We start from the raw sequence: 16,369 nt of genomic DNA, 5'->3' as shown, positions 1-16,369 counted from the left end.
AAGTGGACGGGGGCAGGGCTTGTTATGCGAAGGCAAGAAAACCGTTGGTCATTAAGGGTAAAAGAGTGGATCCCTAGAGAAGGCAAGCGTTGTAGGGGGCGGAGGGGGGGGGGGGGGGGGCAGAAAGTTAGATGGGCAGATGAGGTCAAGAAGTTTGCGGGGATAAATTGGTCGCAGTTAGGGGGGGGGGGGGGCAGAAAGTTAGATGGGCAGATGAGGTCAAGAAGTTTGCGCGGATAAATTGGTCGCAGTTAGCACAGGACCGGGGTAATTGGAGATTAATGGGAGAGGCCTTTGCCCTGCAGTGGCCGTATATAGGCTGGTGATGATGATAATGGAATAAAAATAACTAGACTCTGCCACTATTACTTGATTTGATTGTCAAGAACACTTCTGACCTCTTTTTTTGTTTGTTCGCGCGCGCACATGTATGAATTATTTCCAATGAAAATGTATTGTACTTGATTTCTTTCCCCATTTTTTTCTTTTTCTTGAATGGTTTGTTTTCATTTGGTCTGTGCAGTATATAGATTTGAGCCATATTGTAAGAACACTTTGCTATTGTTTGCTTTTTAGGTGTTTCTGTATTGCCACTAAATTTTTTTTACCGTTACGAGCAAATGGACTGCTAGCGTCTAACTATGTCTTCTTACATGCTCGCTATTTGTGGTGTAGAAGCATAGGAGGCCCCGCCCGTGGTTTCTTCCCTTGGGACCTCCTCTTGTATACTTACATTGTGTAATCGTACATTATTGTATTTTTTAAATAAACTTTGAAACTTTGAAATGTCGGATATAAAAATATCTGATATTACTGCAAGGAATCGCTACTACGCACACGTAGTAATAGCCTCATACGACACGACTTTAGTGCATAAACGCGAGTGCAGCGGCATTAAAACGAGTAAATCATTACTATGAGGATGACTATTCGAGTGTCAATAATAGTGGAACAGGGCATCCCACGAACACAAACTAACAGTATCATAAGTGACCCAATAAGACTTCCCAAGAAACATTCAAATTAATTTCGACGCCCCCACTCACTGGTGCGGCCGCTCGCCATAGTGGCTGTGTATAGATGGTAAGGAAAATGCGCATCCTCAGAGCTATTGTGGGGAATTTAGCAACTCCCGTTTCGGAGCGAAGAGATTAACCAACATTACAAAACAATAAATCAAACACCTGAGTGTCAAGTTTCACGTACGTTTAAAATTTCCTGCTGGGCGTTGCTTTAAAAAACTTTTTGACGCTCGCGTATCAGATAGGTCATTAACCCATGAAGCTGCTTTAACATTACCTGCGTGCTTTGTTTGGTGTGGGCCGCACGCAAAGCTTATAGCAGTTTGCCTCCAGTGTCAATCAGTGTCAGTGCTTCAGCGCTGGGCATACGTGTCTACTCCAACCTTTCTTCATTCTTTCTTTTATCTTTTTTGCCTATTTTCCCTTTCGCACGTGCAGGATAGCCAACTAGGCTCTAGCCAGGTTAACTTTCCTGCCTTCCTTCTACACCCTTCCTTCCTTCCTTCACCATGCTTGCCTCTCTGGAATCAACATCCCCTTGTTCCGTACCAACTGCTGCCTAACCGCGCTACGTTGACATAGGTCAGCGGTGATGACATCACCGAAAGTAGATATGAAGTCATAACTCGAAATGACATGACTTCCGGTAGCGTATCACTGGGGCGAAACTTTTGGTTCCGCTATCTTTTCCTGACACCATGTCACGACTGCCGTTAAAAATACGGAGTAGTCGCCTGTGCATTTATCGTACCCTATTCGATGCAGTGGACTTGGATGGCTTTTTAAGTGGCCTCTTTCTCTGTCTTTCAGCTTTCCTTAGTAAAAGCCAACATAGCTCCCCTAACAAAACACTTAAAATGATCCTTTGGCTCTATCCTCGCCTGCACAAATACACGGTGAACTGTGAATTTGCCGGAAGTCTTTTCTCATTGGCTTTCATTTTCGGTCACGTGCTTCCGGTTGACAAAGCGGTTATGGTTGCTTTCGTCATTTTGACGTTTCATGACGTTTACGGGCACCAGTTCCAAAGTTTGCCTTATTTCTATTTACTGAAAGCCCATAATTCTTGGCCGGCAATGAAAAACTAGACTAAATGTAGCTTACATGACAACGCACGCCTGTCTTTGCTATTCAACAACAATACCGCTTGTATGTCACGCACTCTCTGTGATTGGCTGAGAAGGCGTGACGTAATTTAAACAGCTGGCGGGAACGATCATGTACCACATTGGCAACTTCAGTTCGCGTAAAAGTGACGTTATGTTACGTAACAGCTCGAAAATGGCGGCTGCTGTCGCCTTAAAATAGGGCAAAATAATTTCCCCGACCTTCGGCACCATGAAAACCCATGAAAACCCCGTGAATTTGCAACATGCGCAGTTTCGCACGACGTGCGGTTTAGAGCATGTTTTCTACCGAAAGAAATGTTAGTTTTGACTGTTTCCAAGTCAGCGATAACGGAGCATACAAATAACGTGCGTAGTTGGCTTTTATGTTTGGCAATAAAACAAAAAAATTGTTTGGCGTAACAGCAACACAAGAGGGCGGTACAAGCCTCTCCATGACAAAGAGAACCCAATGCATGGCATTTGTCCACACTCTTTTTAGTAAGCTGCTGGTCCACATGATTGAACTCAAGAGAAAAATAACAAAAAAAGTGACTGTTTTATACATTACTACGCTGATGTGAAGTCAAGCTGGTCGAATGAGTGAATCGCCGACATCGGTACGCTCCGCGGTTATCAGGCGTATCGCTTCGCTGCCCTCATGCGTCATACAAGCTATGGTCGCGGCCGCCTTTTTCTGTGATCACGCCATAAACTTGTAACATGGTAGCAGACGATAGCGTGGCCGCGGTAGCGGCCGCGAAGGTGATAACGCAACAAAGCCTGTATTGCAGCAGAGAACTCAACTATGTTACTAAAATCGGTTGAAAGAAATAAGTAAATACGGCAAAAAAGATTGTGGGATGTTCTTTGGCTCAACATCCCCCTTTCGCTTGCTTTTGGATCATTGTTACTCGATCGAATTGTGGTGTTGACGCCAATTTTGACCCGCAGAAATGTTTCCCTTGCAGCCTCAGCTACCGTCTTAATTTTTATAATACATGCCAGGGGTTTTATATCTTTTATGCGGAAAATTTGATACATTGGTTGTGACCTTTATGAGTGAAGCGTCAAATTACCCTGCATGTCGTCATAGCTGCGCGTGCATCATGTCACTGATTGCTTACGCTGTGTTTACGCAAAATACATGGCTAATTCATTGTGAATCTGTGCAGTCGACAATAGGGCCCCTTGTCATCCCTTGTCATATTTTTTTTGCACAACTGCATTGGTTCAAATGACTGGCAGATACAGTTAGGTTGCGTCATCATTTAGACAAGCGGACATTGCTGGTCTTGCGTTAAAGGGACTGTGCAACACTTGCGACAAACGTGTTTACTATTTCCTTCGCGTTTGGAAGCGTAGTGAAAGCCATAGTTATCGCCAGCACGGAGCGGCCCTGCATGATTTGCTTGTCGCAGCAGATACGCCTTCCATAACTCCTCTGCTTTTGTGGCTTCTTTCTAAAGGGGATACACATGCGTTTATTGCCGCAGCTAAAATAAAGCCGGCCAATAGCCGCTACATTGCTGTAATGACGTAGTTCGAGCGCTCGAAGAGAGAAAATTTTCTGAAAGAGAGAAAATTTTCTTCAGCAAGTTTCTAAATTTTCTTATCAGCATAGAATAATAGTTCCCGGCTGAGGTACTTCGTGACCTCCTATTCTATAAGTACTAAATGTGTATGCTAACTAGACTCTGAAAGCATTTAGGATTTAGAAAAGGTTTAAAAAAGCGCTGCAGGGCCCCTTTTCACCCTTCGTAGAACTTCGTCGTAGAACCCTTTTCACCCATGTCGGTAACCGTCGTGCAACGTTGCTGCCTGTCCCCGCACTTACGAGGAAGGTGGCGGCTGTTATAACGGCTTACACTGAGCTCCTAAGTAACTTTCACTACCAGAAAATGATTTTGTTTTGGTTCGCGGGGGACGAAAAGCTCAAGACTTGACGAGAAGCAACCTCAACAAGAGCTCTAATAATTTTTTACGCTGTCGAGCTATGATGTCGAAACCGTACGGAAAACTTCATTTTCGCCTATATCGAAAGAACATGGTGACATAAACGCGATATGTGGAAATTTTCATATACGACGAAGCTTCTCTGAAAGTTTGCTTTTCAGGGCTACACTCGATCCCGCGCGAGATTTTCTTCCTTTGCCAAGAGGTGGAGAAGGCTTCTGTCAGTTCCTGAGAAACGTGGCCGCTGTAGTCCACAAATTGGGGCTAGATTAAAGTTAGAACACCTCTCTGTTGGTGTTTAGGCACACGATAAAGACCCCAGGTGTCAAAATCAATCGTCAGCCCTCCAATGCACCGAACCTAATAGCCCGGTGTAGCTTTATTCAACGCGTCAAACCCCAAAACCTTTAATTTAAAGGACTTGGAGTAAACGAGGGTTAGGTTGATAATACGGGAAGGGTCTCTATTGAATTAGCCTGTTTGATAAAGTAGTTGCGTCTAGATATGAGGCTTAAATCAAGTGCAAGTCTGCTGGGCCTAAGATCAGCAAAGCGGTACTAAATTTAAATTTCCCACATTTACAAGTGGTGAAAAAACAGCCTCACTCTATCGTGATGCTCTTGGCATTTCCAAATCCCATTTTTCCCAGTCTTCTCGTATCTTTCCGAAATAACTGGCGCGTATAAGAGCGGTGGATTTTCCCTACAGCGTTATCCACGCGTACGTGCAGAAGCTCGTCAAGCGGGTATAATTAGGCGCGTGCGCTAGACAACGTAATATGGAGCCTTCTGAAAAGAAAGAAGTCGCTGTGATTCCATATGCACACAAACCTTCTCACAGGCTTGGGAATGTAGTAGGTCCTTTCTGTGTAACGGTTCTCTTTTCTGACTCTAATAAGACGAACAAACCGTGTGGAAACGCATGAGAAAAAGAAAGTTGGTGAGGGCTACTTTGCTCAGCAATTAGAATAAACGTCCCGGTTCGTGCCTCGTCGAATAGTTTTTTTTTACCATCTTTTTCTCCCTTTTGGTCATGCTTGCATTGTCCAAACTGGTTGCTGTTTAAACATTACATTTTCAGAGCACAAACCTCCGAGTGAGGGCAATGCATACTCGCATGTAGCACGGAACACGGCTGCGCTTTTCACGCACGGCAGTCGGGTGACGAAGAAGATTTTAAGGTCTACCACGCTTACAAAAAAGAAATTCTGTGTGTAAACATACCCTCAATAGCTCTGCATGACAGGAAATTTTCAGTTTTGAGTCGCTCCCCAAATTACCGTATTTTCGCGATACTAAGCACTCCCCGTTTCTAAGCACCCCCCTCCCCCTATAATTTCAGAAAAAAAAGGAAAAAAGTTTGCACGCGAATCTAAGCCCCCCGTTTTCTGTGAGGAAGCGCGCCGTTCCCAGGCTATAGATTTATACGGCGCAGGCCGCCAACCGCACTTTCACCCTCTGTTCTTGGGCCTTTCGCTGCCCCTGAGTCATTTAAAAGAAATGTTTGACGGAACAAAAAAAGAACACGCTGCGGGATGCAGAGAGCAGCGGCTCAATCGGTGCTACACACCCGAGTGATATTGAGAGTGGCTATCAGACATAAACAGTGAGTTCACTGTCTGTGCCTACTTTTTTATCTTTGCAGTATAAAACATAATTCCATGCGGCTGTCTCATATAGAGTGTGTGTATGGGAGGGGGGGGGGTACATTTTAGGTTTTCCAAATCTAGGCACCCCCCCCCCCCCCCCGACTTTGGGCATTCCAATCTTGGAAAAAGGGGGGTGCTTAGAATCGGGTAAATAAGGTCGGATTCGAATTACACGCCTTCCCGAATTCCCGAATTCCTGTACTGTTTGTATACACTCTACAGAAATGACGTCGTCGGTGTGAGAGCACATTCCTGTACTGATTGTATTTATGCACTCGTGTGCCTTCCAATAACATTGGTTGCGCCTTCAGGGCTGTCCCCTGTATGTCCTGGGCTGTGTACTCGTTCATTGCACCGCATTGAAGAGTTCCTTAAATATTTGAATGGTTAACTTTTTTTTACAAGGATGGGTAGGGGGCATCCGTAATGCTGAGTTGTGCGTCCGTTTCTATTTATTTATACAGTCACGGGACGCAACCTTTTTTTTTTTTCGCTACTGCCTCAGTTGAAGGAGCTTGACGCGGCAGCTAAACAAGCGCGCTTAATTCGCTTTGCTCGCGTGCTTAACCTAAATCCAGGGACCCGCCCTTGTTTTCGTGTTTCCCCGGGCATTGAACGCTCCGTACGGCAGCCGGTTGCCACTGCTCTGTGCATCTGCATAATTCAAATGTCGTCAACGTCTCCATTTTCCTCGCGAAATCACACCGGCTATTGCGCTCCCCTCGTCGCATCGATCTGTCCATACACACACATGTGTATACGCACACACGAGCGTGCATGTGCTTATGTGTGCGCGTTTGTTACTTTATAACCAGTGCGTGGTTATACCCAAGCAACCTGTACACAAACAGGGAGACAGGGAAAGGCACTAGAATGCGTGCTCATTCTGTAATTGCAACTGTTGTGTGCTTGCTCGCGCGCGCGTGGTCTCGAACCGGGTCCGCGTGATGCCTTCTCATGATCTCCGGTCAGTGGCTTCGAATGTTTGTTGGTTCTCACGTATTTTCGCATGTTAAAGGTATATACTGTCATTACGTTATCTTCTCGAGCAGCGCCGCACTCTTTGCAGAACGACTGAGAAGTTACAAAGATCGCAGGCAATGTTAATTTATCGTACACTAGCGGTAGTACCCGGCGGTGCCCGGGTGGGCCATTATATTAAGGAGAGAAATTGGTATTTATTAGTCCCCATATTAGGCTACTTCATTGGGAAGTGGTACACACTCGGAAGCGCCTGCCTGCTCTCAGTACATAGGCTCCTACTTCAGGCGCGTCGTGGTAATGTGAAAGGACTGGTGCTCGTGTTTTACTCCAACTCTCGCTAAACAAATTGCACCAAGATGGCGCGTTTGAGAGAATGAATCAGTGAGTGAAAAAGGTTTTATTGAGCCGGCGAAGTGGGAGTGGTTCCCAATTTCAGAAAGCCATGTGATGAGTGGGCAGCCTTCACTCTGGAGGAAGTATTGTCTGGGCATCCAGATCGCTGTTAGTCACCAGGTTCTCCCACAGCTCAAGGTTTGGAAAAGTGGATGAAAGAAGTAGGAGCTTGGTTTGCTTGCACTCTTAATAAGATATGAAGAAGATTGCCAGGTTGCAACCACAACTTGAATTCCGAAGGAGATTGCGCTGGGAACACATGATGGAGGCCGGCTGGGTGAGGGGTATTCTTCATCGTAGGAAGTGCTATCTCAGAAGACATGAATTATGCTCATCGGTACAGTTTTATCATAAGTAACATAGGCTCCCTACGGGAGGCGCGAGGTTGCAGGAAGTCCCAGCAGATGCCGAGGGCTAACCTCTCGCTTTTTACTGGTACATCTTCTCTTTTACATTTATGATATATGACAGCTGCTCCTACGGGAGTCGCATAGTTGCTGAAAGTGTCAGCAGATGGCGACTGCTAAGCGAACGCGGGAAAACTCAACTGAATTTTACGTCCAAAAGAACGCAGATTAAAAAATCTCGCTGGCCTTCTTATCCGCATGTTAGGACAAAATCCTGAAAGTGGTTTTTGGACAATTAAATGGGAAGCATTTTAAAGAAAAAACGAATGGGAGATATCATCTGGCTGGGTGGTTATTTACGAAAGTGTAAAAACACAGTGTTTTCCCGAAATCCCGCTGGCCTCTATTGGGAGGGTGTCATTGAAAAATCTTGTATAACAGTGTTGAGATACGTGAGTAAGTTGCCTATCCCAACGAAAATCAGTTCGATATCTCAGATGGCGGGCGGTAAAAAAATTAATATCTGAAAAACTATTTTACCGATTTTCACTCTCTCCATGGTGGAATTTTTAAAATTTAAAGAAATGTTGACCTCCAACACCGTAATCAGAATGTGCCCTTGCAATCTGTAGCCGTTTGAAAGAGCAGTTTGGCTAGACGTGTACATAACCTGTCAGGCCTTTTTGGCTCATCAGCCGTGTCATTTGTAAAAAACAATTTCACCCTTTTAGCGGCGTCGCAGAGCGACATCCTTAAAAGCGGTTCTGTGCATTTGTATGAGTAACATATTCTAGCAAAAATCAGTTGGATTACTGAATCGGTGAAAGATTTATTTGAGAATCTTTAGGAACACCGTTTTAGTTCCGGAATGCGGAATCACCACGTTGGTGTAGGTTAGGGCGAAATCCAAAAACTACTTTTTAGGTATTCTTAAGGGCTACTTATATCAGCAAAAAGCGCTTTGATATGTGAATGGGTGACCGAGAAAATCGCGAATTCGCGAAACCATAATTCCGCCCTTTTCTTCGGTTAGGAAGGCAATTTCTGAAAAACCCGCTTTAGTGAGCACCTATTCAATGACGCAAATAAACTCGTGATATTTGAAGTCTCTAGGTCTAACAGTTTTGGCTGGGCGTTGATGAGTCAGTCAGTCAGTCAGTCGGGCACTTCTCTTTATAGGTATAGATTGCTGCGTTCTAAAATAGCCTTCATTAAAACTTGTCGCATTTCAGCTCTTCTTTCTTGTTATTATTGAATCGTTGTTGTTGCGTGTCAGTTTCATTTGCTGCGTTTCGGTTTGTGGTTTCCTTACTGATCCTATAACTCGAAAACAGCTAAAACAGACGAACGAGAGGAAGGACAAAAACACGCGGCCGTCCTCCTCCTTCCGTATCGTGAGGAATATCGTTCACTGGTCACTGACCAAGGTCAAAGTATACAAATGACGTTACGGGAGCGCTACGGCGCCCTTGTTCAAGGGAGCCGTAGCGCTCCCGTAACGTCATTTGTATATTTTTACTTTGGTATGCCGTCAAACCCTCGACTTTTTCGGTGTCGTGTGTTTGTCTGCTTGGAATATTGCTCAGTTATGGGATACCGACTCACCCAAGTTTCCATGCCTTACAAACATTACTGATCTTGTTCTCTCAACGTTCATTTTTGCCAAACTCCGTTTGGGTAAGCGGGTACCAACCTATATTTACCTTGGGATGCCATCCTACCGGTATCCTCCCAACAGGTACCATCATATCGGGTGCCGTCCTAACATAATTTTTTTATTTCGCGGAACTGCAGGACGCTTGCACGTGCTAGCGTGTTAAGCGCACTAGGCGAATATGATGAAGGACGGCTTCTTCCGAGGCCTCCTGCGAGAAGAAAGAAACGGGGTGCTTACAACCACTTCGCGACCGTCTCGCTGCGCCAAAAAAAGGAAAAAACAAAGAACACTGCCGGTGCTCCGTCTGCGCTGTAGGTGCTGGACGCCAAGGGGCACCACTCACGCAAGCCGAGCTTTGTCATTGTTCTCCTTTGCCGAGAAGAAAACCCTCAATGGGCCCTTACGCAAGTCCTTCCTGGTATACGTAACCGCGGCAAAGAGAGTGGTCTTCAAGTTTACTATTCGGCAACGCCTCGACCTGTGCCTTCAACAGTAGTTGCATGCCTTCCAGGTGTGGTGTCAAGAGGCGCATGCCAAGCGCACCTTGATGGAACAGAACGTCAACCGACTGCGAAACGCACAGGTGCACCACGTACAGAGGGCAATACACTTGTGTTTAACCCTGGTTTCGTACTTATAGCCTTATCTTGCCTCGGCCGAAAAGCATTTGAAGAAAACTATTGTCTTATTCTGAAGTCTTAACCATTAATTTTGACATCAACGTTTTTGGTGAGTAGTTTCATTCCGCAGTTTCGAGATGTAACTAGTTGAAGTTGAACTCAGCGTTATAGACAAGGGTGTTGCGCACCGTACGTGGAGGGCTCCGTCGCAAATAAAAAAAAAAGGTAGTAGTGGCGCGACAGGAGTTTAACTTGTATTGCTGCTTGATTGGTTGCGCAATAGCTATCACACCAAAAATATCGATGCGGAGTTCGAGTTTCTGGAGGGTATTTTTTGCCCCGCCCATAGCCACTGCATGCTCAGCGCGCACTCCGTGTGCACGCAAACAGCACCGTCTTGGTGAGCTCTCGGCGGAACCATGAACTGTCTTTCTTCCATTCGAATTCTCGATAAAGATAGACCGACGGCCTCTGTTTCATTAGATTGCATGGGAACCACCTGAACGACACGCTGTGTGAACGTGTGATACAGGATTCGGCGAACCAATTTTTTATCTGGATTTCTAACCTGTATATTAAATTTACGCGCGCCATATTGGACGTCAGGGCATGGGATGGAGGCTATTTAGCAGGCTGTTCTAACGTTGGCGTCACGCAGGACGTCTCCGCAGGGCCTTGGCCGCCTTCTAGACCGACGTGGCTCACATACTCCGCGGCAGCGTGTAAAGCAGAGCAGCCCGGGGCTCTGCATGAATGAAGAGAATGGATTGGTCGATTTGTGGGGACATTGGTGGTTCGGAGCGGCGCAGCAGGCTGTTGCGAAGGGAGGCCAGTAACCAGTGAACGCCAGGGATTTTCAGGTTATTGTACTTTCTATATAGTCTTGGATAGTCGCGACTGCATCGAACGCAACCGAATAAATTAAGTGAACTAGACTGACTCAGACTTGTTGAGCACTGAATTGCTTTTGGCCAGTCGCCCTTACAAATCATGTCAAGGTACATGAGAATGCATGCGAGGTTCGTAATAACTTTCAAGATCTTAGCCACGCTTAAATGGTGCCCTGACCGGAGAAGAAAGTACGGATGCTGAGAGGACACAACTGCTGTTGTGTCCTCTGTTTGCTCTGGGTTTCTCACGTGCTTCGCATCAAAATCCTGTTCGACGGAGCTGCTGGCTGGTGAAGCTGGGGGCTTGATGATCTTCATTTTCAAAATAAACGGGCATGATAGTAGAATTGGCACGCTTATCCAGGAGACTGCTAGTGCCATTGATGCTAGACCTAGCAGAGAAGAATCCTGCACATGTTGAGTGCGCACTAAAAACAAAATTACGTTAAAAAAAGTATACGTTACAGTGCCAAAAACACAAATATACTACTCCCAGTGTCAACCGCTCTTTAACAGCGCATGATATCCCGAAAGCCCGACCGAAGCCCAAAGCCGTCTTCGCCTTTTGGCACTATACGGTTATTCATGCAACAAATAATGAATACGTAAATTCTGCAGGCGCAGCTTGTCTGCAAGATAGCCCAAAAACATATTCGACTGGGTTTGCTAAAAACACGCTCTTAAAAAGGCAGACACTCAAGTTCTTGAACATTACCCACCACACTGTACAGCAACCACTAAAGCGAAGTTTGCTTCGCTTTATATTCCTGCCAGATGTCTTACCTTGGTGTACAAGCTCAATAAAAAGTTTTACGCGGATGAACGCATCCAGGGAGAAAATCGGCTATTATCAGAGCAGTCGGTTAGGTGACCATTCGTGCCGACAGTTTTAACGTTCACAGCGATGGCCAATTGTCCGGCCTTTTCTACGCAATCCGCCAGGTGGTAGTGCTGCAGGGAGGCCTTGCTTTGCTCAGGTGGGGTTGGTAGGTTCATTTTGCGACATGCCCTGTCTCATCACGAAAAAAGGGTTCAGAAACAGGCATGCAACTGCGACATTTAAATATTTATTTCTAATCAGACAACTCATCACATTCTAGAAAACGAACACTCCAAGGCGATGAAAGGTGTGATCTTTCTTTTAAAATGTTATTGGTCTTCCAGCTTTTTTTATTGCGGATAAACGTTCGCGAAATCTGAATGTGTTAACAACGCGTGGGTGTTTTAACAACGTACCTTAAGGTACGTGAGTGGCGAAGACCTGATTGTGCCTGCCTGGCTTTGCTTCGAGAGGAACCAGAGACAGCAGCTAAGAATGAGGTACTGAGTGCCGGAACTTTCGCGGGGCTCTGCCCCCGATGCACAGTCTTAGGGGAGTACAACTGGACCGCCACAATAGCGTCGTCACGACAGCCCATTCACAATTTTAAGAGCTGCCGCAACGAAACGTAACTGTATACGACTCTCATAGAGAACAATGTACAATGGGCCTCACGGCAGCGAAACACGGCCGCTCTACAAGATGTTCCGGGGGACACGACGCTCGTTCAAGAACCATTAAAGCTCCAGTGTCCGCATTACAGGTGTCGTTCGATTTCCCGACACCGGTTTCGTACGCGCGCACACGCGCACGGATACAATGCTACGACCGACATCACGTATACGATTGAGCGGGCGTTCCGGCCTCCCATCCTGACCCGATTTCCTTTTTCATTTTACTTTATTTCTGGTGCGGTTATTTTTTCTTCGGTAACTTCGCCTGTGGCAATTTTATTCCCGTTAAGACCATTTTAGGCAGTCACTGATTTTGTAATAGCGCCGACAGGTAGACATTATTCTCTGGGTGGAGTTAGCTGTGACTTTTTTCATAACACCAGGACAGCCCTTGCCTCCGATTTCTCGTCACTGACCTGACAGCGTCGTCATTTGTCATTAAGCGAGACAGGTGGCGGTACGGGCTCCTCAGAAGGCCCACCTACTTATTTACTTACTTCCTTTTTACTTTACTTTTAGTTATTACTATTTACTTATTTACTTAGTTCATAACGGCGTCGATCGAAGTGATGATATACGCACATCCGTTTCCTCTTCATAATAGGCCCCTGAAGCACCCTTTAAACACGTATTACTACGTGGGCCAATGTAAACTGGTTCGTAGGCAGTTATTTTCCTTCGAACCAAGAACCACTGATAGGCATGTCTGTAGTGGGCAGGCCGCGTATGATGGCATTTAGGCCTAGCGTGGATTTTTAGGGGCATACCATTCGTTTTACAGTAAGCAAGAGGAGCCATTGAATTGCTAGCAATGCAGGCACGCACAAATTTTTATGCGCACGCTCGAAGCATTTAAGCCGCGTTTATCAGAAATGGAAACCTGAAAGGGTTATGTGCTGCCCATCGCTACGAAGGGCACCTGAATCCTACAAACGAAACCGAAACCACCTTCCGACTGTCTGCCGCCATCTGGCGTGTTCCCCCCACTGGCACACAACACTGGGGCAAACCCTCGCCCTGCTTCGACTATGAACCCGGGTGTGGCAGCCCGCTTCAGAGACAATGAGCCAAGGTGTGGCAGCTGGTCGCACACCACTGCCTTTTTACGGCATGGACTGTTGATTTTAACCACCATGTGTATTCTTATTCAGTTTATCATAAAGTTTCGGTTTTAATCGTCAGTACTGTCGTCATCAATCAGGAAAGCAGGCGTTCTTGGCATGAAAGTCGAGGGCTGCCTGTGAGGCCTGCATAGTAAAAAGGCAAGGTTTCGTCGCCACCGGACGCCAACCCACGCTTTCGGACGCCATCGGAGGTTTACGGACGTTTAAGCAACGCTCCAGTGCTTGAGGATACGTCGTTACTGCAAGGCATCTTTCTGCTTCGCTGCGACAATCGCCTACACCAAGCACGGTGCACGCTACAAGCGCTCCAACTCCCGACGGCACGCGAAACGCAAGGTGGGCTCATATCACGTTTCTCCGCACGGCGCGCGTCCACGAGAGACTCAGGCGCTGCATGAAATACGAGCCTTCCCGCCGCTGGCATGGACGACGTTGAATCAACATGCCGGGGCGCCAGCGCGGGAGCTGCGAGTGGGGCCAGACCACGGCGAGCAGTGAAGCTCTCGTTGAAGGCGAAAGAGCAGTACGAGGCCGACCGGGAAGAACACTGCACCGAACTAGATGCAGCTTGGTCAAATGTTGAACGCGTCTTGCGAAAGCTATCGGGCGCGGAGCAAAGGGAGTTTGAAACCACCGAGGACACGCTTCGTGCGAGCTTCGCAGAATATAAAGACGCAGCTGCCAAATACGAGGCTTTCTTGGTGACCACGAACTGTCCTGAAAGCTTACTCCAACGCGACCAACAAAGGGAAATTGACGCCAAGCGTGAGGAGCTCGTCATGGGAGGTCTAGACAAGTTCCGTGCGGTTCGCAACACCGCGCAGGACACAACGTCGCAGAGCTCTCGGTCCACCCGTTCCGAGCGGTCTTCGTCATCCCAGCAAACCAGCTCGTCTACGATTACCGTAGCGGCGGCGCCGGCACGCGCGGTAGCAGAAGCGGCCAAAGCGAAGGTGCTTTTCAGTCGAAAAGAAGCAGCCATGAAGGTGGAGAAAGCCAAACTCGACGCTGAGCTCGAGATTCTGCACCACGAAAAAGAAGCAGCTGCGGCAGACGCGCATGCGGGTGTTCTAGAGGCTGCTGCGGAGCAGGATGGCGGGGAGAGCCTTCGTGCGCTCCCCTTGCTTGACTCAAATAAGCGCACTGAGGGCTACGTTCTGGCCCAGGCCACCACGCATGACCCAAGGCATGTCTCTTCGGAACCTCGCATGACTGAGGCCGATCACGGAGATGTCCATGATGAAGTGAATGTGCATGCACGGATTAAAGAGCACCAGACTAGCCGGCAGGCGGATCAGCTATCAACGAACGCCTTGGCCTCAGGCGGCGCCAATTCCGAAATGACCGGCGTCGTAAAATTTCTGTGCCGGAAGGACCTCCTGTCAGCTAGGATGACACGGTTTGATGACCGCCCCGATGGTTTTCGGGCATGGGCATCCTCCTTCAAGGCAATGACGAGTGGCCTCGACCTTTCTGCCCAGGAAGAGCTAGACCTGCTCATCAAGTGGCTTGGGCCGGAGTCGTCTGCACAATCTAGTAGGCTCCGGTCCGTGTACGTGCAAGACTACGAGGCAGGGCTAAATGCTGTCTGGAAACGGCTGAACGACACCTACGGCAGTCCTGAGGTCGTTGAAGATGCCCTCATGAAGCGTCTAGAAGACTTCCAGAGAATACCCTATAGGGACAACGTGAAGCTCCGAGAACTTGGCGACCTCCTCCTTGAACTGGAGACAGCGAAGGCTGACCCATACCTTGCTGGTTTAAAGTACTTGGACACAGCACGAGGTGTCAACGCCATCGTTGCAAAGTTTCCACCTGGGCTTCAGGAGAAATGGATGTCGGCGGGCTCAAAGTATAAAAAAGACAATAACACCGCATTCCCACCATTTTCATTCTTCTCAAAATTCGTTAGAGACGAAGCTGAAATGCGGAATGACCCGAGCTTCATACTCCGTCAGCAGAATACTTTGCCTGTCATCCAACCAAGGAGGGAGAAGCAGGCTTCCAACGCCGGTAAAGGAAATACAACAGTGTCCTCCAGGAAAACTGATGTGGATTCGAAACCAGAAAGCTGCTACGCGACAACCCTGATTGCCGACGGACAAAAAGAAAAGGAATTGAGGGACCTAAGTAAGTGGTGCCCCATCCATAAGAGACCACATTCTCTCGAAAAATGCCGTGTGTTCCTTGGGAAGACATTCGACGACAGCATCACCTTTCTGCGAAAGCAAAGGATTTGCTTCAAGTGCCTGAAGTCTACGAGCCACTTCTCGAAGCAATGTGAGACAGCCGTTAGGTGCTCTGTGTGTGACTCTACCGAACACCATGCAGCGCTTCACCCGATGGTTACGCGCACATACAGCCCTTCTAAAGCTGCAGTAGGAGAAGACAACACTCAAGAGACAGGAGGAAGCGTAACTGCTACGCGCACCGAAGTGGGTGATAAGGGAGATCAAAGCAAGTCTTGTGCGAGGATCTGCCTGGTGAACGTAACCCACGACTCTCAACCGCACAAGGCAGTAAAGGCTTACGCCATTTTAGACGACCAGAGCAATCGGTCACTGGTGACGTCGCAGCTCCTAGATCTCTTCCGTGTTGATGGGGTACCCACAGGCTACACTTTGAGGACATGCTCTGGAATAACGAAAGTCACTGCAATGTTGGCGAGCGGCTTCTCGGTTCAAAGTGTGAGTGGTGACGTCGATCTGAAGCTTCCACCGTTGCTTGAGTGCAATGACATTCCTAACAGCAGGAGCGAAATACCAACACCTGAAGCTGCTCGGTGCTACCCACATCTCCAGTCGATAGCCTGTTTCATCCCTCCGCTGGAACCAGAGGCAGAGATATCGCTTCTTCTTGGCCGGGACATCATTAGGGCCCATAAGGGGCGTCAGACATGCAACGGTCCGCATGATGCGCCTTACGCCCAGAAGCACGACTTAGGCTGGGTGATAGTTGGGAATATTTGCCTCGGCCGGACGCGGAAGCCAGGTACCATCAACGTGCTGAAGACTCACATCTTGAGCGACGGACGTCCATCTCTGCTAGAACCTTGTGACAACCATTTTGTGGTGAAAGAGCACCCTGTCCTGGCGTCACCCGGCAAGCATGATCCCACGCTGGATTAC

This window comes from Haemaphysalis longicornis, unplaced genomic scaffold (genome assembly GCF_048455015.1).
Source record: "Haemaphysalis longicornis isolate Haplotype H1 unplaced genomic scaffold, Haemaphysalis longicornis Haplotype H1 scaffold_2, whole genome shotgun sequence".
Classification (NCBI taxonomy): domain Eukaryota; kingdom Metazoa; phylum Arthropoda; class Arachnida; order Ixodida; family Ixodidae; genus Haemaphysalis; species Haemaphysalis longicornis.
Note: the sequence above shows the minus strand (reverse complement) of the source record.